The sequence below is a fragment of the Lissotriton helveticus genome, chromosome 11, assembly GCF_964261635.1.
Source record: "Lissotriton helveticus chromosome 11, aLisHel1.1, whole genome shotgun sequence".
Lineage (NCBI taxonomy): Eukaryota > Metazoa > Chordata > Amphibia > Caudata > Salamandridae > Lissotriton > Lissotriton helveticus.
This window is the reverse complement of record NC_136072.1, coordinates 177,209,655-177,233,265: the sequence shown is the minus strand read 5'-3', so window position 1 is coordinate 177,233,265 and position 23,611 is coordinate 177,209,655.

The following is a 23,611-nucleotide window of genomic DNA, read 5'->3' as shown; positions in this document are numbered from 1 at the left end:
CATTTGGATGCAAATTATTTTGACATGGATTTGGGTTTATAATTTTTTATCCCACATTTCTGTGGGCTTCAGCTGTGCTCATTGGGACGTCCTTTATATAGGTGGCACTCATTTACTACATATCCCTTGACCAGAGAGTGATACCCCAGAGGCACGCAACAAATTTACAACACATCATATTTTTGGTGTGTACAGTCCAACTCTGACTTCCTTATTCTAAATGAACCCATAATTCCTTGTCGTTGTTCAGACCTATCGGGGCCATCGTACACAGATCTATGATGTACTTAGACTCCAATGCTCGTAGATTTCTGACCCTGTCTCCACCTCTCTCATTTTTGGGAACCTGATCAAATCAGAAGAACTATCCAAGGTCACAATTGCTGTTGTGAGCGCTTTCAAAGTGACGGGCTTCTGGGTAAGTAGCATCTTTTTTGGCAATTGCATGCATGTGTTCTAGGATACGTTTCTTGGTAGGATGAATGGTGCTGCCAATGTAACAATTTGGACATGGGCATTCAAGGTAGTAAACTGTAAATTCTGAGTTACAGCTAAGTAGCTAAATAATGCTCCTGCCTGATTTGGGGCCGCTCTCTTGAGTACTGTAGTTGTCACTTTCTGGCTAAATTTACAAGCTTTGCATTTCATGCAAGGAAAAAACCAGCTGACAGCTTCTTTTCTCAAGGGAGTGGCGCGATAGTGACTGGATACCAGGTGATCGCTAATAGATTTACATCACTTATATGTATTCAGTGGCTGAGTAGGAATCACCTCTTTCAAGATATGATCTGTCTGAGGGATGTGCCAGTTTTTGTCTGAACACTTGGACTACCTGTGAGGACTTTGCATTGTAGCGGGTAATCATTCTTGCTGGTTCTACCTTGTTACTCATGTTTCTCTCATTTGGTATTTTAGGTACCAGAAGTTCCAGTCTAGTTATTTTTTTGGCTCTTTTCTCTGCTTCATGGAGGACATTATTAGAATATCCTCTAGCAATGAAATAATTGAGGGCATCTTTCTTAGCTTTCAGATACTTCCCCCCCTCGTGGTACAGTTGCGTTTGATACACAGTAGTTCTCCTTAAGAAATGTTACTAATCATACTCCTCGGATGGAAACATCTGGCATGTAAAACAGAATTCCCAGCAGTGGGTTTTCTGTACAAACGTGTAAGGATTCCAGTGTCCTTTACGTAGACCTCCAGATCAAGATAATATACATGATTATTACTGATATATCCGCTAAATGCCAGATTAAGATCATTAGAATTCAGGAAGGCTATTTACTCTTCAGCCGAAGAGCAGCTGCCCTTCCACACGATGAACAAGTCATCAATGTAGCAGGCCCATAATGTTACATTGTTCAACCATCTCTATGGCACCTCTCTCCAGGCCATGTGCTTCTCCCACCAGCCCTTGAAAAGATTTACATAGCTGGGGGCGAAGCACGTGCCCATTGCGGTCCCGCGTTGCTGTCTGTATAGTTGAGCTGAAAAGATACATTTTTTATTCTCAGGGCAAAATTGAAGCATTTCAAGGGGAATAGCATTATATTTCTGAAATTTGAGAGGTCGGTATTCAAAAAACATTTCACAGCGGCAATCCCCGGTTTGTTATTAATGCAAGTATCCAGACTGGTTATATCTAATATGATTAATAACATGTCAGCTTTCCAGGTGATCCCTTGTATTAGTCTAAGAAAGTCCTGTGTGTCTTTAATATAGGAACTAACATTTTTCACCTATAGTGCTAGAAACGAGTCTATATAAATGGAGGAGTTTTCCAAAAGGCTGTTTCTTGAAGCAACAATTGGTCTTCCTGGTGGTTGGTAAATGTCTTTATGGACCTTAGGGAGATGGTAAAATGTTGAAAGTGTCGGGTATTCACAAAATAGAAAATTAAATTCCTCTGAGTCCAACATTCCATTGTTTCTCCATGTTGTCAAATGTTGGTGGACGGTTTTAATGCAGTTGGCATAGTCTGCTCTGTTAGTCAGAAGATAACATTCATGATCCTTAGTTGACTGATTGCTTCTGTAAGATACTGTTCCCTGTTAAGAAGGATGATATTACCTCCCTTATCTGAGGATTTGATTATTATGGAATCATCTTTTTTGAGTGCTTGGATAGCTTGCTATTGTTTTAAAGAGATGTTAAAACATTTTTTGCTATTGGCTTTTTTCCCTAGAATTTTGAGATCCATGATCACAGCATCATTAAAAACATCAATGGTGTCATATGGTGTTTGTGGGGTGGTTCTAGACTTTCTTTTGAGTCCACTTTTCCCACTGACCTGTGTGATTCCAGCTTGTGCCAAGCTAATATCAGTGTACAGTGCATTATCAAGACTGATAGTATTTTCTGATGATTCCAAGAGTTGTAGAGCCATCAAGGTTTCCAAGTCATTGCCAACAAGGGAGTCCATTTCACTCAGTACACTTGTTTTCTCGTTGGTTGATTGTTTAGGATGTAACAAATTAATTTTTTGTAGCTTTAGATTCCTGATGTATTCAAACAATTCAATTCTTGTTTCAACATAATCGGATTCTGCGGTGGGACAAATTGTTAGTCCCAGTTGTAAAACCTGTATCTCTTCTTCACTCAACGTTCTGTTTGACAGGTTGATGATGTTTTTTTCCGTTACCATCTGCCCCACTTCCCCTTGCTGCGAGTGACTCTGGGTGTAATCACTTCTCCTCCTTCCTTTTTTGCCCCTGCTTGTTTTTCATTTCTTTTCTGTTCTGGAAGATGTGTTCTTGGGTCGGTCTCTGACGGTTTTCTCGAATCAACTTGTACTCGCAAAAATGAGTAGGCTCAGTGTTCTTATCCTCTGCGGTCATTGTTTGTTCTCCCTTCGAGGTTTCTACCTCTGATTCTGAGGCTTCCCTGTTATAGGATAAGCCGCTTTTCTGCTGACTCGGTTGTTTTCTTGTTATGTCATACTTTCGGGCAAAAGACAGAATCTGGCCTAACCATAATCTTGTTCCTCCCGTTGGTATTTTGATTGTTTACGTCATCGTATGCCGCTTACATAACCTGTGAGTCTTTTCATCATTGCCGTTTTGAGTTCTTTACTTTGTTTGGTGTCCTTGTCTTTATAAATCATTTCCTCTAGGTTCTTAATCTCCTCTAGAAGCTTAGTCCGGTCACTCCAGGCATATTTAATGAGAATTCTGATCATACATTTTGCTGAATCTGTGGTGTAGTCTGACCAATCGTTTAATAGTTTGGGATCAGGATTCCCATAGGATGGAACTATGAAAATATGGAGGTCCGTCTGGATGCGTTCGACATCAGGATGTTTCTCTAAAGAGGTTGCCTTCCACCACTTGTGGATTTCTCTTTTCACTTTAAAATGGTGGTTGGAATGTTTGCTCACTGACATCGGAAAAGGCGGAGTGCCGAAACACGCCTGTCAGTGCGGGGAGGTTCTACACATTAAACGTATTCTACATGAATTCCTGCAAGTGTTCTCCTTTGTGTGGGCTGACACTGAATTGGTCTACTGCTGTGGAGTTATACCTTTGCCTCGTTGAGCGCTTTTCAAATGTGTGATTTTCACTTCAATTATGCATTGTGTTTTTCAATGCCATTTTCTCAGGCATATGTTTTTGGATAACTTTAGCCGATACACGGCGAGATCTTTACTGAATAACCGCATTATGAATTGGCGGTCGTTTTAGAAATGACTTTAATATGTGGAACTTTTATAACATTTCACCCTGACAATATGTGTAGAATGAACCCATTTAAAGATGGCGTGTACTAGACCTGTGGACGTTTTAGTCCCTTGTTTGTGTTAATGGAATTCACGAACATAGATAATGGTGCCACATATCACGCTCCAATGTTAACACTGACGAAGGGATTTCATTCCCGAAACGCGTCTGAATTGAATAAACCTCTCTGCTGAAAATATCTGCTGCTGCCTCTGAGAGTGCTGGTTTTTCCTGTAACCCGGCTGGGTATGTTTTGGGAAATTGGAGTTTGTATCTATTGACGCGAGCACCATCGCGTTACTAAGCACCCGCCTCTAGAGTGACTCGCATGTTTGGTGCTTTTGGAGCTACGATTAAATTGAAGCGAGTGCACAACCGTCGACGGACATTGTTGAGGAAGGAGAATCATATTTCCTCTTTTTTTGAAAAACGGAGTCCGGGATTTCGAACGGAAAGCGCAAAAGCTGGCGGACTTCAGAAACGGTAAGCCGGCTTGTTAAAGCACTTTTCTGTGTTATCTTTGAACTTGCATTATCGACGGTTAGGCGAGGGGTTGGCAGCAGCAAGCAGACTGGTTTTGGATTTTGGTTCCCGGGACCGGGATACCAAAGAACTGAGACTTTTAATATGTTTAACATGTCGGAACGTCGTGATGCGGCTGGAGACAGCATGTTTAAAGTGATTTTCATGCTTCCAGGGGCCCGGGAAGTGAATTAAAAACCATTTGGAGGCATTTAATGTTCATGCAAAAACAGCTGATTTTTGACAAAAGAGATAACACCCCCCCATTACGTCATGCTTCAGAAAGTTGAAAAATGGTCCGTTTTCAAATGTTTTATTTTTGAACGTCAGTTCACATTTGTAGGTAGATCATCAGTTTTAGAGCTAAAATTAGCATGTTTAAAGTGATTTTCATGCTTCCAGGGACCCGGGAAGTGAATTAAAAACCATTTGGAGGCATTTAATGTTCATGCAAAAACAGCTGATTTTTGACAAAAGAGATAACACCCCCCCATTACGTCAGGCTTCAGGAAGGTGAAAAATGGTCCGTTTTCAAATGTTTTATTTTTGAACGTCAGTTCACATTTGTAGGTGGATCATCAGTTTTAGAGCTAAAATTAGCATGTTTAAAGTGATTTTCATGCTTCCAGGGGGCCCTAAACACAACATTTGTGGAATGGTTAAAAGTGCATGAAAATGGCCAATTTACTCACTCTGGGGTCTCAGAAAGTGTTTCTTCACCCGGGAAGTGAATTAAGTACCATTTGGAGGCATTTAATGTTTAAACAAAAACGGCTGATTTTTGACAAAAGAGATAACACCCCCCATTACGTCATGCTTCAGAAAGGTGAAAAATGGTCCGTTTTCAAATGTTTTATTTTTGAACGTCAGTTCACATTTGTAGGTGGATCATCAGTTTTAGAGCTAAAATTAGCATGTTTAATGTGATTTTCATGCTTCCAGGGGCCCGGGAAGTGAATTAAAACCATTTGGAGGCATTTAATGTTCATGCAAAAACAGCTGATTTTTGACAAAAGAGATAACACCCCCCATTACGTCATGCTTCAGAAAGGTGAAAAATGGTCCGTTTTCAAATGTTTTATTTTTGAACGTCAGTTCACATTTGTAGGTGGATCATCAGTTTTAGAGCTAAAATTAGCATGTTTAAAGTGATTTTCATGCTTCCAGGGGGCCCTAATAACAACATTTGTGGAATGGTTAAAAGTGCATGAAAATGGCCAATTTACTCACTCTGGGGTCTCAGAAAGCATTTCTTCACCCCGGGAAGTGAATTAAGTACCATTTGGAGGCATTTAATGTTCAAGCAAAGACGGCTGATTTTTGACAAAAGAGATAACACCCCCCCATTATGTCATGCTTCAGAAAGGTGAAAAATGGTCCGTTTTCAAATGTTTTATTTTTGAACGTCAGTTCACATTTGTAGGTGGATCATCAGTTTTAGAGCTAAAATTAGCATGTTTAATGTGATTTTCATGCTTCCAGGGGCCCGGGAAGTAAATTAAAACCATTTGGAGGCATTTAATGTTCATGCAAAAACAGCTGATTTTTGACAAAAGAGATAACACCCCCCCATTACGTCATGCTTCAGAAAGGTGAAAAATGGTCCGTTTTCAAATGTTTTATTTTTGAACGTCAGTTCACATTTGTAGGTGGATCATCAGTTTTAGAGCTAAAATTAGCATGTTTAAAGTGATTTTCATGCTTCCAGGGGGCCCTAAACACAACATTTGTGGAATGGTTAAAAGTGCATGAAAATGGCCAATTTACTCACTCTGGGGTCTCAGAAAGTGTTTCTTCACACCGGGAAGTGAATTAAGTACCATTTGGAGGCATTTAATGTTCATGCAAAAACAGCTGATTTTTGACAAAAGAGATAACACCCCCTCATTACGTCATGCTTCAGAAAGGTGAAAAATGGTCCGTTTTCAAATGTGGTATTTTTGAACGTCAGTTCACATTTGTAGGTGGATCATCAGTTTTAGAGCTAAAATTAGCATGTTTAAAGTGATTTTCATGCTTCCAGGGGGCCCTAAACACAACATTTGTGGAATGGTTAAAAGTGCATGAAAATGGCCAATCTACTCACTCTGGGGTTTCAGAAAGTGTTTCTTCACCCCGGGAAGTGAATTAAGTACCATTTGGAGGCATTTAATGTTCAAACAAAAACGGCTGATTTTTGACAAAAGAGATAACACCCCCCCATTACGTCATGCTTCAGAAAGGTGAAAAATGGTCCGTTTTCAAATGTTTTATTTTTGAACGTCAGTTCACATTTGTAGGTAGATCATCAGTTTTAGAGCTAAAATTAGCATGTTTAAAGTGATTTTCATGCTTCCAAGGGCCCGGGAAGTGAATTAAAAACCATTTGGAGGCATTTAATGTTCATGCAAAAACAGCTGATTTTTGACAAAAGAGATAACACCCCCCCATTACGTCATTCTTCAGAAAGGTGAAAAATGGTCCGTTTTCAAATGTTTTATTTTTGAACTTCAGTTCATATTTGTAGGTGGATCATCAGTTTTAGAGCTAAAATTAGCATGTTTAAAGTGATTTTCATGCTTCCAGGGGCCCTAAACACAACATTTTTGGAATGGTTAAAAGCGCATGAAAATGGCCAATTTACTCACTCTGAGGTCTCAAAAAGCATTTCTTCACCCCAGAAAGTGAATTAAATACCATTTGGAGGCATTTAATGTTCAAGCAAAGACGGCTGATTTTTGACAAAAGAGATAACACCCCCCCATTATGTCATGCTTCAGAAAGGTGAAAAATGGTCCGTTTTCAAATGTTTTATTTTTGAACGTCAGTTCACATTTGTAGGTAGATCATCAGTTTTAGAGCTAAAATTAGCATGTTTAAAGTGATTTTCATGCTTCCAGGGACCCGGGAAGTGAATTAAAAACCATTTGGGGGCATTTAATGTTCATGAACAAACAGCTAATTTTTGACAAAAGAGATAACACCCCCCATTACGTCATGCTTCAGAAAGGTGAAAAATGGTCTGTTTTCAAATGTTTTATTTTTGAACGTCAGTTCACATTTGTAGGTGGATCATCAGTTTTAGAGCTAAAATTAGCATGTTTAAAGTGATTTTCATGCTTCCAGGGGGCCCTAAACACAACATTTGTGGAATGGTTAAAAGTGCATGAAAATGGCCAATTTACTCACTCTGGGGTCTCAGAAAGTTTTTCTTCACCCCGGGAAGTGAATTAAGTACCATTTGGAGGCATTTAATGTTTAAACAAAAACGGCAGATTTTTGACAAAAGAGATAACACCCCCCATTACGTCATGCTTCAGAAAGGTGAAAAATGGTCCGTTTTCAAATGTTTTATTTTTGAACGTCAGTTCACATTTGTAGGTGGATCATCAGTTTTAGAGCTAAAATTAGCATGTTTAATGTGATTTTCATGCTTCCAGGGGCCCGGGAAGTGAATTAAAAACCATTTGGAGGCATTTAATGTTCATGCAAAAACAGCTGATTTTTGACAAAAGAGATAACACCCCCCCATTACGTCGTGCTTCAGAAAGGTGAAAAATGGTCAGTTTTCAAATGTTTTATTTTTGAACGTCAGTTTACATTTGTAGGTAGATCATCAGTTTTAGAGCTAAAGCTAGCATGTTTAAAGTGATTTTCATGCTTCCAGAGGCCCAGGAAGTGAATTAAAAATCATTTGGAGGCATTTAATGTTCATGCAAAAACGGCTGATTTTTGACAAAAGAGATAACATCCCCCATTACGTCATGCTTCAGAAAGTTGAAAAATGGTCCGTTTTCAAATGTTTTATTTTTGAACATCAGTTCACATTTGTAAGTAGATCATCAGTTTTAGAGCTAAAATTAGCATGTTTAAAGTGATTTTCATGCTTCCAGGGACCCGGGAAGTGAATTAAAAACCATTTGGGGGCATTTAATGTTCATGCAAAAACAGCTGATTTTTGACAAAAGAGATAACACCCCCCCATTACGTCATGCTTCAGAAAGGTGAAAAATGGTCCGTTTTCAAATGTTTTATTTTTGAACGTCAGTTCACATTTGTAGGTGGATCATCAGTTTTAGAGCTAAAATTAGCATGTTTAAACTGATTTTCATGCTTCCAGGGGGCCCTAAACACAACATTTGTGGAATGGTTAAAAGTGCATGAAAATGGCCAATTTACTCACTCTGGGGTCTCAGAAAGTGTTTCTTCACCCCGGGAAGTGAATTAAGTACCATTTGGAGGCATTTAATGTTCAAACAAAAACGGCAGATTTTTGAAAAATAGAGATAACACCCCCCCATTACGTCATGCTTCAGAAAGGTGAAAAATGGTCCGTTTTCAAATGTTTTATTTTTGAACGTCAGTTCACATTTGTAGGTGGATCATCAGTTTTAGAGCTAAAATTAGCATGTTTAATGTGATTTTCATGTTCCAGGGGCCCGGGAAGTGAATTAAAAACCATTTGGAGGCATTTAATGTTCATGCAAAAACAGCTGATTTTTGACAAGAGATAACACCCCCCCATCACGTCATGCTTCAGAAAGGTGAAAAATGGTCCGTTTTCAAATGTTTTATTTTTGAACGTCAGTTTACATTTGTAGGTAGATCATCAGTTTTAGAGCTAAAGCTAGCATGTTTAAAGTGATTTTCATGCTTCCAGAGGCCCGGGAAGTGAATTAAAAACCATTTGGAGGCATTTAATGTTCATGCAAAAACGGCTGATTTTTGACAAAAGAGATAACACCCCCCATTAGGTCATGCTTCAGAAAGTTGAAAAATGGTCCGTTTTCAAATGTTTTATTTTTGAACGTCAGTTCACATTTGTAGGTAGATCATCAGTTTTAGAGCTAAAATTAGCATGTTTAAAGTGATTTTCATGCTTCCAGGGACCCGGGAAGTGAATTAAAAACCATTTGGGGGCATTTAATGTTCATGCAAAAACAGCTGATTTTTGACAAAAGAGATAACACCCCCCCATTACGTCATGCTTCAGAAAGGTGAAAAATGGTCCGTTTTCAAATGTTTTATTTTTGAACGTCATTTCACATTTGTAGGTGGATCATCAGTTTTAGAGCTAAAATTAGCATGTTTAAACTGATTTTCATGCTTCCAGGGGGCCCTAAACACAACATTTGTGGAAAGGTTAAAAGTGCATGAAAATGGCCAATTTACTCACTCTGGGGTCTCAGAAAGTGTTTCTTCACCCCGGGAAGTGAATTAAGTACCATTTGGAGGCATTTAATGTTCAAACAAAAACGGCAGATTTTTGACAAAAGAGATAACACCCCCACATTACGTCATGCTTCAGAAAGGTGAAAAATGGTCCGTTTTAAAATGTTTTATTTTTGAACGTCAGTTCACATTTGTAGGTGGATCATCAGTTTTAGAGCTAAAATTAGCATGTTTAAAGTGATTTTCATGCATCCAGGGACCTGGGAAGTGAATTAAAAACCATTTGGGGGCATTTAATGTTCATGCAAAAACAGCTGAATTTTGACAAAAGACTTAACACCCCCCCCCCATTACGTCATGCTTCCGAAAGGTGAAAAATGGTCCGTTTTCAAATGTTTTATTTTTGAACGTCAGTTTACATTTGTAGGTAGATCATCAGTTTTAGAGCTAAAATTAGCATGTTTAAAGTGATTTTCATGCTTACAGGGACCCGGGAAGTGAATTAAAAACCATTTGGGGGCATTTAATGTTCATGCAAAAACAGCTGATTTTTGACAAAAGAGATAACACCCCCCCATTACGTCATGCTTCAGAAAGGTGAAAAATGGTCCGTTTTCAAATGTTTTATTTTTGAACGTCAGTTCACATTTGTAGGTGGATCATCAGTTTTAGAGCAAAAATTTGCATGTTTAAAGTGATTTTCATGCTTCCAGGGGGCCCTAAACACAACATTTGTGGAATGGTTAAAAGTGCATGAAAATGGCCAATTTACTCACTCTGGGGTCTCAGAAAGTGTTTCTTCACCCCGGGAAGTGAATTAAGTACCATTTGGAGGCATTTAATGTTCAAACAAAAACGGCAGATTTTTGAAAAATAGAGATAACACCCCCCCATTACGTCATGCTTCAGAAAGGTGAAACATGGTCCGTTTTCAAATGTTTTATTTTTGAACGTCAGTTCACATTTGTAGGTGGATCATCAGTTTTAGAGCTAAAATTAGCATGTTTAATGTGATTTTCATGTTCCAGGGGCCCGGGAAGTGAATTAAAAACCATTTGGAGGCATTTAATGTTCATGCAAAAACAGCTGATTTTTGACAAGAGATAACACCCCCCCATTACGTCATGCTTCAGAAAGGTGAAAAATGGTCCGTTTTCAAATGTTTTATTTTTGAACGTCAGTTTACATTTGTAGGTAGATCATCAGTTTTAGAGCTAAAGCTAGCATGTTTAAAGTGATTTTCATGCTTCCAGAGGCCCGGGAAGTGAATTAAAAACCATTTGGAGGCATTTAATGTTCATGCAAAAACGGCTGATTTTTGACAAAAGAGATAACACCCCCCATTAGGTCATGCTTCAGAAAGTTGAAAAATGGTCCGTTTTCAAATGTTTTATTTTTGAACGTCAGTTCACATTTGTAGGTAGATCATCAGTTTTAGAGCTAAAATTAGCATGTTTAAAGTGATTTTCATGCTTCCAGGGACCCGGGAAGTGAATTAAAAACCATTTGGGGGCATTTAATGTTCATGCAAAAACAGCTGATTTTTGACAAAAGAGATAACACCCCCCCATTACGTCATGCTTCAGAAAGGTGAAAAATGGTCCGTTTTCAAATGTTTTATTTTTGAACGTCATTTCACATTTGTAGGTGGATCATCAGTTTTAGAGCTAAAATTAGCATGTTTAAACTGATTTTCATGCTTCCAGGGGGCCCTAAACACAACATTTGTGGAAAGGTTAAAAGTGCATGAAAATGGCCAATTTACTCACTCTGGGGTCTCAGAAAGTGTTTCTTCACCCCGGGAAGTGAATTAAGTACCATTTGGAGGCATTTAATGTTCAAACAAAAACGGCAGATTTTTGACAAAAGAGATAACACCCCCACATTACGTCATGCTTCAGAAAGGTGAAAAATGGTCCGTTTTAAAATGTTTTATTTTTGAACGTCAGTTCACATTTGTAGGTGGATCATCAGTTTTAGAGCTAAAATTAGCATGTTTAAAGTGATTTTCATGCATCCAGGGACCTGGGAAGTGAATTAAAAACCATTTGGGGGCATTTAATGTTCATGCAAAAACAGCTGAATTTTGACAAAAGACTTAACACCCCCCCCCCATTACGTCATGCTTCAGAAAGGTGAAAAATGGTCCGTTTTCAAATGTTTTATTTTTGAACGTCAGTTTACATTTGTAGGTAGATCATCAGTTTTAGAGCTAAAATTAGCATGTTTAAAGTGATTTTCATGCTTACAGGGACCCGGGAAGTGAATTAAAAACCATTTGGGGGCATTTAATGTTCATGCAAAAACAGCTGATTTTTGACAAAAGAGATAACACCCCCCCATTACGTCATGCTTCAGAAAGGTGAAAAATGGTCCGTTTTCAAATGTTTTATTTTTGAACGTCAGTTCACATTTGTAGGTGGATCATCAGTTTTAGAGCAAAAATTTGCATGTTTAAAGTGATTTTCATGCTTCCAGGGGGCCCTAAACACAACATTTGTGGAATGGTTAAAAGTGCATGAAAATGGCCAATTTACTCACTCTGGGGTCTCAGAAAGTGTTTCTTCACCCCGGGAAGTGAATTAAGTACCATTTGGAGGCATTTAATGTTCAAACAAAAACGGCTGATTTTTTACAAAAGAGATAACATCCCCCCATTACGTCATGCTTCAGAAAGGTGAAAAATGGTCCGTTTTCAAATGTTTTATTTTTGAACGTCAGTTCACATTTGTAGGTGGATCATCAGTTTTAGAGCTAAAATTAGCATGTTTAATGTGGTTTTCATGCTTCCAGGGGCCCTGGAAGTGAATTAAAAACCATTTGGAGGCATTTAATGTTCATGCAAAAACAGCTGATTTTTGACAAAAGAGATAACACCCCCCATTACGTCATGCTTCAGAAAGGTGAAAAATGGTCCATTTTCAAATGTTTTATTTTTGAACTTCAATTCACATTTGTAGGTGGATCATCAGTTTTAGAGCTAAAATTAGCATGTTTAAAGTGATTTTCATGCTTCCAGGGCCCGGGAAGTGAATTAAAAACCATTTGGAGGCATTTAATGTTCATGCAAAACAGCTGATTTTTGACAAAAGAGATAACACCCCCCCATTACGTCATGCTTCAGAAAGGTAAAAAATGGTCTGTTTTCAAATGTTTTATTTTTGAACGGCAGTTCACATTTGTAGGTAGATCATCAGTTTTAGAGCTAAAATTAGCATATTTAAAAAGATTTTCATGCTTCCAGGGACCCGGGAAGTGAATTAAAAACCATTTGGGGGCATTTAATGTTCATGCAAAAACAGCTGATTTTTGACAAAAGAGATTACACCCCCATTACGTCATGCTTCAGAAAGGTGAAAAATGGTCCGTTTTCAAATGTTTTATTTTTGAACGTCAGTTTACATTTGTAGGTAGATCATCAGTTTTAGAGCTAAAGCTAGTATGTTTAAAGTGATTTTCATGCTTCCAGGGGGCCCTAAACACAACATTTGAGGAATGGTTAAAAGTGCATGAAAATGGCCAATTTACTCACTCTGGGGTCTCAGAAAGTGTTTCTTCACCCCGGGAAGTGAATTAAGTACCATTTGGAGGAATTTAATGTTCAAACAAAAACGGCTGATTTTTGACAAAAGAGATAACACCCCCCCATTACGTCATGCTTCAGAAAGGTGAAAAATGGTCCGTTTTCAAATGTTTTATTTTTGAACATCAGTTCACATTTGTAGGTGGATCATCAGTTTTAGAGCTACAATTAGCATGTTTAATGTGATTTTCATGCTTCCAGGGGCCCTGGAAGTGAATTAAAAACCATTTGGAGGCATTTAATGTTCATGCAAAAACAGCTGATTTTTGACAAAAGAGATAACACCCCCCCCATTACGTCATGCTTCAGAAAGGTGAAAAATGGTCCGTTTTCAAATGTTTTATTTTTGAACGTCAGTTCACATTTGTAGGTGGATCATCAGTTTTAGAGCTAAAATTAGCATGTTTAAAGTGATTTTCATGCATCCAGGGACCAGGGAAGTGAATTAAAAACCATTTGGGGGCATTTATTGTTCATGCAAAAACAGCTGATTTTTGACAAAAGAGATAACACCCCCCCATTACGTCATGCTTCAGAAAGGTGAAAAATGGTCCGTTTTCAAATGTTTTATTTTTGAACTTCAATTCACATTTGTAGGTGGATCATCAGTTTTAGAGCTAAAATTAGCATGTTTAAAGTGATTTTCATGCTTCCAGGGCCCAGGAAGTGAATTAAAAACCATTTGGAGGCATTTAATGTTCATGCAAAAACAGCTGATTTTTGACAAAAGAGATAACACCCCCATTATGTCATGCTTCAGAAAGGTGAAAAATGGTCAGTTTTCAAATGTTTTATTTTTGAACGTCAGTTCACATTTGTAGGTAGATCATCAGTTTTAGAGCTAAAATTAGCATGTTTAAAGTGATTTTCATGCTTCCAAGGGCCCGGGAAGTGAATTAAAAACCATTTGGAGGCATTTAATGTTCATGCAAAAACAGCTGATTTTTGACAAAAGAGATAACACCCCCTCATTACGTCATGCTTCAGAAAGGTAAAAAATGGTCCGTTTTCAAATGTTTTATTTTTGAATGTCAGTTCACATTTGTAGGTGGATCATCAGTTTTAGAGCTAAAATTAGCATGTTTAAAGTGATTTTCATGCTTCCATGGGCCCTAAACACAACATTTGTGGAATGGTTAAAAGTGCATGAAAATGGCCAATTTACTCACTCTGGGGTCTCAAAAAGTGTTTCTTCACCCAGGGAAGTGAATTAAATACCATTTGGAAGCATTTAATGTTCAAGCAAAAACGGCTGATTTTTGACAAAAGAGATAACACCCCCCCATTACGTCATGCTTCAGAAACGTGAAAAATGGTCCGTTTTCAAATGTTTTATTTTTGAACGTCAGTTCACATTTGTAGGTGGATCATCAGTTTTAGAGCTAAAATTAGCATGTTTAAAGTGATTTTCATGCATCCAGTGACCCGGGAAGTGAATTAAAAACCATTTGGGGGCATTTAATGTTCATGCAAAAACAGCTGATTTTTGACAAAAGAGATAACACCCCCCCATTACGTCATGCTTCAGAAAGGTGAAAAATGGGCCGTTTTCAAATGTTTTATTTTTGAACGTCAGTTTACATTTGTAGGTAGATCATCAGTTTTAGAGCTAAAGCTAGCATGTTTGAGGTGATTTTCATGCTTCCAGAGGCCCGGGAAGTGAATTAAAAACCATTTGGAGGCATTTAATGTTCATGCAAAAACAGCTGATTTTTGACAAAAGAGATAACACCCCCTCATTACGTCATGCTTCAGAAAGGTGAAAAATGGTCCGTTTTCAAATGTTTTATTTTTGAACGTCAGTTCACATTTGTAGGTGGATCATCAGTTTTAGAGCAAAAATTTGCATGTTTAAAGTGATTTTCATGCTTCCAGGGGGCCCTAAACACAACATTTGTGGAATGGTTAAAAGTGCATGAAAATGGCCAATTTACTCACTCTGGGGTCTCAGAAAGTGTTTCTTCACCCCGGGAAGTGAATTAAGTACCATTTGGAGGCATTTAATGTTCAAACAAAAACGGCTGATTTTTTACAAAAGAGATAACATCCCCCCATTACGTCATGCTTCAGAAAGGTGAAAAATGGTCCGTTTTCAAATGTTTTATTTTTGAACGTCAGTTCACATTTGTAGGTGGATCATCAGTTTTAGAGCTAAAATTAGCATGTTTAATGTGGTTTTCATGCTTCCAGGGGCCCTGGAAGTGAATTAAAAACCATTTGGAGGCATTTAATGTTCATGCAAAAACAGCTGATTTTTGACAAAAGAGATAACACCCCCCATTACGTCATGCTTCAGAAAGGTGAAAAATGGTCCATTTTCAAATGTTTTATTTTTGAACTTCAATTCACATTTGTAGGTGGATCATCAGTTTTAGAGCTAAAATTAGCATGTTTAAAGTGATTTTCATGCTTCCAGGGCCCGGGAAGTGAATTAAAAACCATTTGGAGGCATTTAATGTTCATGCAAAACAGCTGATTTTTGACAAAAGAGATAACACCCCCCCATTACGTCATGCTTCAGAAAGGTAAAAAATGGTCTGTTTTCAAATGTTTTATTTTTGAACGGCAGTTCACATTTGTAGGTAGATCATCAGTTTTAGAGCTAAAATTAGCATATTTAAAAAGATTTTCATGCTTCCAGGGACCCGGGAAGTGAATTAAAAACCATTTGGGGGCATTTAATGTTCATGCAAAAACAGCTGATTTTTGACAAAAGAGATTACACCCCCATTACGTCATGCTTCAGAAAGGTGAAAAATGGTCCGTTTTCAAATGTTTTATTTTTGAACGTCAGTTTACATTTGTAGGTAGATCATCAGTTTTAGAGCTAAAGCTAGTATGTTTAAAGTGATTTTCATGCTTCCAGGGGGCCCTAAACACAACATTTGAGGAATGGTTAAAAGTGCATGAAAATGGCCAATTTACTCACTCTGGGGTCTCAGAAAGTGTTTCTTCACCCCGGGAAGTGAATTAAGTACCATTTGGAGGAATTTAATGTTCAAACAAAAACGGCTGATTTTTGACAAAAGAGATAACACCCCCCCATTACGTCATGCTTCAGAAAGGTGAAAAATGGTCCGTTTTCAAATGTTTTATTTTTGAACATCAGTTCACATTTGTAGGTGGATCATCAGTTTTAGAGCTACAATTAGCATGTTTAATGTGATTTTCATGCTTCCAGGGGCCCTGGAAGTGAATTAAAAACCATTTGGAGGCATTTAATGTTCATGCAAAAACAGCTGATTTTTGACAAAAGAGATAACACCCCCCCCATTACGTCATGCTTCAGAAAGGTGAAAAATGGTCCGTTTTCAAATGTTTTATTTTTGAACGTCAGTTCACATTTGTAGGTGGATCATCAGTTTTAGAGCTAAAATTAGCATGTTTAAAGTGATTTTCATGCATCCAGGGACCAGGGAAGTGAATTAAAAACCATTTGGGGGCATTTATTGTTCATGCAAAAACAGCTGATTTTTGACAAAAGAGATAACACCCCCCCATTACGTCATGCTTCAGAAAGGTGAAAAATGGTCCGTTTTCAAATGTTTTATTTTTGAACTTCAATTCACATTTGTAGGTGGATCATCAGTTTTAGAGCTAAAATTAGCATGTTTAAAGTGATTTTCATGCTTCCAGGGCCCAGGAAGTGAATTAAAAACCATTTGGAGGCATTTAATGTTCATGCAAAAACAGCTGATTTTTGACAAAAGAGATAACACCCCCATTATGTCATGCTTCAGAAAGGTGAAAAATGGTCAGTTTTCAAATGTTTTATTTTTGAACGTCAGTTCACATTTGTAGGTAGATCATCAGTTTTAGAGCTAAAATTAGCATGTTTAAAGTGATTTTCATGCTTCCAAGGGCCCGGGAAGTGAATTAAAAACCATTTGGAGGCATTTAATGTTCATGCAAAAACAGCTGATTTTTGACAAAAGAGATAACACCCCCTCATTACGTCATGCTTCAGAAAGGTAAAAAATGGTCCGTTTTCAAATGTTTTATTTTTGAATGTCAGTTCACATTTGTAGGTGGATCATCAGTTTTAGAGCTAAAATTAGCATGTTTAAAGTGATTTTCATGCTTCCATGGGCCCTAAACACAACATTTGTGGAATGGTTAAAAGTGCATGAAAATGGCCAATTTACTCACTCTGGGGTCTCAAAAAGTGTTTCTTCACCCAGGGAAGTGAATTAAATACCATTTGGAAGCATTTAATGTTCAAGCAAAAACGGCTGATTTTTGACAAAAGAGATAACACCCCCCCATTACGTCATGCTTCAGAAACGTGAAAAATGGTCCGTTTTCAAATGTTTTATTTTTGAACGTCAGTTCACATTTGTAGGTGGATCATCAGTTTTAGAGCTAAAATTAGCATGTTTAAAGTGATTTTCATGCATCCAGTGACCCGGGAAGTGAATTAAAAACCATTTGGGGGCATTTAATGTTCATGCAAAAACAGCTGATTTTTGACAAAAGAGATAACACCCCCCCATTACGTCATGCTTCAGAAAGGTGAAAAATGGGCCGTTTTCAAATGTTTTATTTTTGAACGTCAGTTTACATTTGTAGGTAGATCATCAGTTTTAGAGCTAAAGCTAGCATGTTTGAGGTGATTTTCATGCTTCCAGAGGCCCGGGAAGTGAATTAAAAACCATTTGGAGGCATTTAATGTTCATGCAAAAACAGCTGATTTTTGACAAAAGAGATAACACCCCCTCATTACGTCATGCTTCAGAAAGGTGAAAAATGGTCCGTTTTCAAATGTTTTATTTTTGAACGTCAGTTCACATTTGTAGGTGGATCATCAGTTTTAGAGCTAAAATTAGCATGTTTAAAGTGATTTTCATGCTTCCAGGGGCCCTAAACACAACATTTGTGGAATGGTTAAAAGTGCATGAAAATGGCCAATTTACTCACTCTGGGGTCTCAAAAAGTGTTTCTTCACCCAGGGAAGTGAATTAAATACCATTTGGAAGCATTTAATGTTCAAGCAAAAACGGCTGATTTTTGACAAAAGAGATAACACCCCCCCATTACGTCATGCTTCAGAAAGGTGAAAAATGGTCCATTTTCAAATGTTTTATTTTTGAACGTCAGTTCACATTTGTAGGTGGATCATCAGTTTTAGAGCTAAAATTAGCATGTTTAAAGTGATTTTCATGCATCCAGGGACCCGGGAAGTGAATTAAAAACCATTTGGGGGCATTTAATGTTCATGCAAAAACAGCTGATTTTTGACAAAAGACATAACACCCCCCCCCCATTACGTCATGCTTCAGAAAGGTGAAAAATGGTCCGTTTTCAAATGTTTTATTTTTGAATGTCAGTTTACATTTGTAGGTGGATCATCAGTTTTAGAGCTAAAATTAGCATGTTTAAACTGATTTTCATGCTTCCAGGGGGCCCTAAACACAACATTTGGGGAAAGGTTAAAAGTGCATGAAAATGGCCAATTTACTCACTCTGGGGTCTCAGAAAGTGTTTCTTCAGCCCGGGAAGTGAATTAAGTACCATTTGGAGGCATTTAATGTTCAAACAAAAACAGCAGATTTTTGACAAAAGAGATAACACCCCCACATTACGTCATGCTTCAGAAAGGTGAAAAATGGTCCGTTTTAAAATGTTTTATTTTTGAACGTCAGTTCACATTTGTAGGTGGATCATCAGTTTTAGAGCTAAAATTAGCATGTTTAAATTGATTTCATGCATCCAGGGACCCGGGAAGTGAATTAAAAACCATTTGGGGGCATTTAATGTTCATGCAAAAACAGCTGAATTTTGACAAAAGACATAACACCCCCCCCATTACGTCATGCTTCAGAAAGGTGAAAAATGGTCCGTTTTCAAATGTTTTATTTTTGAACGTCAGTTTACATTTGTAGGTAGATCATCAGTTTTAGAGCTAAAATTAGCATGTTTAAAGTGATTTTCATGCTTGCAGGGACCCGGGAAGTGAATTAAAAACCATTTGGGGGCATTTAATGTTCATGCAAAAACAGCTGATTTTTGACAAAAGAGATAACACCCCCCCATTACGTCATGCTTCAGAAAGGTGAAAAATGGTCTGTTTTCAAATGTTTTATTTTTGAACGTCAGTTCACATTTGTAGGTGGATCATCAGTTTTAGAGCAAAAATTTGCATGTTTAAAGTGATTTTCATGCTTCCAAGGGGCCCTAAACACAACATTTGTGGAATGGTTAAAAGTGCATGAAAATGGCCAATTTACTCACTCTGGGGTCTCAGAAAGTGTTTCTTCACCCCGGGAAGTGAATTAAGTACCATTTGGAGGCATTTAATGTTCAAACAAAAACTGCTGATTTTTTACAAAAGAGATAACACCCCCCCCATTACGTCATGCTTCAGAAAGGTGAAAAATGGTCCGTTTTCAAATGTTTTATTTTTGAACTTCAATTCACATTTGTAGGTGGATCATCAGTTTTAGAGCTAAAATTAGCATGTTTAAAGTGATTTTCATGCTTCCAGGGCCCGGGAAGTGAATTAAAAACCATTTGGAGGCATTTAATGTTCATGCAAAAACAGCTGATTTTTGACAAAAGAGATAACACCCCCCATTACGTCATGCTTCAGAAAGGTGAAAAATGGTCAGTTTTCAAATGTTTTATTTTTGAACGTCAGTTCACATTTGTAGGTGGATCATCAGTTTTAGAGCTAAAATTAGCATGTTTAAAGTGATTTTCATGCTTCCATGGGCCCTAAACACAACATTTGTGGAATGGTTAAAAGTGCATGAAAACGGCCAATTTACTCACTCTGGGGTCTCAAAAAGTGTTTCTTCACCCAGGGAAGTGAATTAAATACCATTTGGAAGCATTTAATGTTCAAGCAAAAACGGCTGATTTTTGACAAAAGAGATAACACCCCCCATTACATCATGCTTCAGAAACGTGAAAAATGGTCCGTTTTCAAATGTTTTATTTTTGAACGTCAGTTCACATTTGTAGGTGGATCATCAGTTTTAGAGCTAAAATTAGCATGTTTAAAGTGATTTTCATGCATCCAGGGACCCGGGAAGTGAATTAAAAACCATTTGGGGGCATTTAATGTTCATGCAAAAACAGCTGATTTTTGACAAAAGAGATAACACCCCCCCATTACGTCATGCTTCAGAAAGGTGAAAAATGGGCCGTTTTCAAATGTTTTATTTTTGAACGTCAGTTTACATTTGTAGGTAGATCATCAGTTTTAGAGCTAAAGCTAGCATGTTTGAGGTGATTTTCATGCTTCCAGAGGCCCGGGAAGTGAATTAAAAACCATTTGGAGGCATTTAATGTTCATGCAAAAACAGCTGATTTTTGACAAAAGAGATAACACCCCCTCATTACGTCATGCTTCAGAAAGGTGAAAAATGGTCCGTTTTCAAATGTTTTATTTTTGAACGTCAGTTCACATTTGTAGGTGGATCATCAGTTTTAGAGCTAAAATTAGCATGTTTAAAGTGATTTTCATGCTTCCAGGGGCCCTAAACACAACATTTGTGGAATGGTTAAAAGTGCATGAAAATGGCCAATTTACTCACTCTGGGGTCTCAAAAAGTGTTTCTTCACCCAGGGAAGTGAATTAAATACCATTTGGAAGCATTTAATGTTCAAGCAAAAACGGCTGATTTTTGACAAAAGAGATAACACCCCCCCATTACGTCATGCTTCAGAAAGGTGAAAAATGGTCCATTTTCAAATGTTTTATTTTTGAACGTCAGTTCACATTTGTAGGTGGATCATCAGTTTTAGAGCTAAAATTAGCATGTTTAAAGTGATTTTCATGCTTCCAGGGCCCGGGAAGTGAATTAAAAACCATTTAGAGGCATTTAATGTTCATGCAATAACAGCTGATTTTTGACAAAAGAGATAACACCCCCCCATTACGTCATGCTTCAGAAAGGTGAAAAATGGTCCGTTTTCAAATGTTTTATTTTTGAACTTCAATTCACATTTGTAGGTGGATCATCAGTTTTAGAGCTAAAAGTAGCATGTTTAAAGTGATTTTCATGCTTCCAGGGCCCGGGAAGTGAATTAAAAACCATTTGGAGGCATTTAATGTTCATGCAAAAACAGCTGATTTTTGACAAAAGAGATAACACCCCCATTACGTCATGCTTCAGAAAGGTGAAAAATGGTCCGTTTTCAAATGTTTTATTTTTGAACGTCAGTTCACATTTGTAGGTAGATCATCAGTTTTAGAGCTAAAATTAGCATGTTTAAAGTGATTTTCATGCTTCCAGGGGGCCCTAAACACAACATTTGGGGAAAGGTTAAAAGTGCATGAAAATGGCCAATTTACTCACTCTGGGGTCTCAGAAAGTGTTTCTTCAGCCCGGGAAGTGAATTAAGTACCATTTGGAGGCATTTAATGTTCAAACAAAAACAGCAGATTTTTGACAAAAGAGATAACACCCCCACATTACGTCATGCTTCAGAAAGGTGAAAAATGGTCAGTTTTAAAATGTTTTATTTTTGAACGTCAGTTCACATTTGTAGGTGGATCATCAGTTTTAGAGCTAAAATTAGCATGTTTAAATTGATTTCATGCATCCAGGGACCCGGGAAGTGAATTAAAAACCATTTGGGGGCATTTAATGTTCATGCAAAAACAGCTGAATTTTGACAAAAGACATAACACCCCCCCCATTACGTCATGCTTCAGAAAGGTGAAAAATGGTCCGTTTTCAAATGTTTTATTTTTGAACGTCAGTTTACATTTGTAGGTAGATCATCAGTTTTAGAGCTAAAATTCGCATGTTTAAAGTGATTTTCATGCTTGCAGGGACCCGGGAAGTGAATTAAAAACCATTTGGGGGCATTTAATGTTCATGCAAAAACAGCTGATTTTTGACAAAAGAGATAACACCCCCCCATTACGTCATGCTTCAGAAAGGTGAAAAATGGTCTGTTTTCAAATGTTTTATTTTTGAACGTCAGTTCACATTTGTAGGTGGATCATCAGTTTTAGAGCAAAAATTTGCATGTTTAAAGTGATTTTCATGCTTCCAAGGGGCCCTAAACACAACATTTGTGGAATGGTTAAAAGTGCATGAAAATGGCCAATTTACTCACTCTGGGGTCTCAGAAAGTGTTTCTTCACCCCGGGAAGTGAATTAAGTACCATTTGGAGGCATTTAATGTTCAAACAAAAACTGCTGATTTTTTACAAAAGAGATAACACCCCCCCATTACGTCATGCTTCAGAAAGGTGAAAAATGGTCCGTTTTCAAATGTTTTATTTTTGAACTTCAATTCACATTTGTAGGTGGATCATCAGTTTTAGAGCTAAAATTAGCATGTTTAAAGTGATTTTCATGCTTCCAGGGCCCGGGAAGTGAATTAAAAACCATTTGGAGGCATTTAATGTTCATGCAAAAACAGCTGATTTTTGACAAAAGAGATAACACCCCCCATTACGTCATGCTTCAGAAAGGTGAAAAATGGTCAGTTTTCAAATGTTTTATTTTTGAACGTCAGTTCACATTTGTAGGTGGATCATCAGTTTTAGAGCTAAAATTAGCATGTTTAAAGTGATTTTCATGCTTCCATGGGCCCTAAACACAACATTTGTGGAATGGTTAAAAGTGCATGAAAACGGCCAATTTACTCACTCTGGGGTCTCAAAAAGTGTTTCTTCACCCAGGGAAGTGAATTAAATACCATTTGGAAGCATTTAATGTTCAAGCAAAAACGGCTGATTTTTGACAAAAGAGATAACACCCCCCCATTACATCATGCTTCAGAAACGTGAAAAATGGTCCGTTTTCAAATGTTTTATTTTTGAACGTCAGTTCACATTTGTAGGTGGATCATCAGTTTTAGAGCTAAAATTAGCATGTTTAAAGTGATTTTCATGCATCCAGGGACCCGGGAAGTGAATTAAAAACCATTTGGGGGCATTTAATGTTCATGCAAAAACAGCTGATTTTTGACAAAAGAGATAACACCCCCCCATTACGTCATGCTTCAGAAAGGTGAAAAATGGGCCGTTTTCAAATGTTTTATTTTTGAACGTCAGTTTACATTTGTAGGTAGATCATCAGTTTTAGAGCTAAAGCTAGCATGTTTGAGGTGATTTTCATGCTTCCAGAGGCCCGGGAAGTGAATTAAAAACCATTTGGAGGCATTTAATGTTCATGCAAAAACAGCTGATTTTTGACAAAAGAGATAACACCCCCTCATTACGTCATGCTTCAGAAAGGTGAAAAATGGTCCGTTTTCAAATGTTTTATTTTTGAACGTCAGTTCACATTTGTAGGTGGATCATCAGTTTTAGAGCTAAAATTAGCATGTTTAAAGTGATTTTCATGCTTCCAGGGGCCCTAAACACAACATTTGTGGAATGGTTAAAAGTGCATGAAAATGGCCAATTTACTCACTCTGGGGTCTCAAAAAGTGTTTCTTCACCCAGGGAAGTGAATTAAATACCATTTGGAAGCATTTAATGTTCAAGCAAAAACGGCTGATTTTTGACAAAAGAGATAACACCCCCCCATTACGTCATGCTTCAGAAAGGTGAAAAATGGTCCATTTTCAAATGTTTTATTTTTGAACGTCAGTTCACATTTGTAGGTGGATCATCAGTTTTAGAGCTAAAATTAGCATGTTTAAAGTGATTTTCATGCTTCCAGGGCCCGGG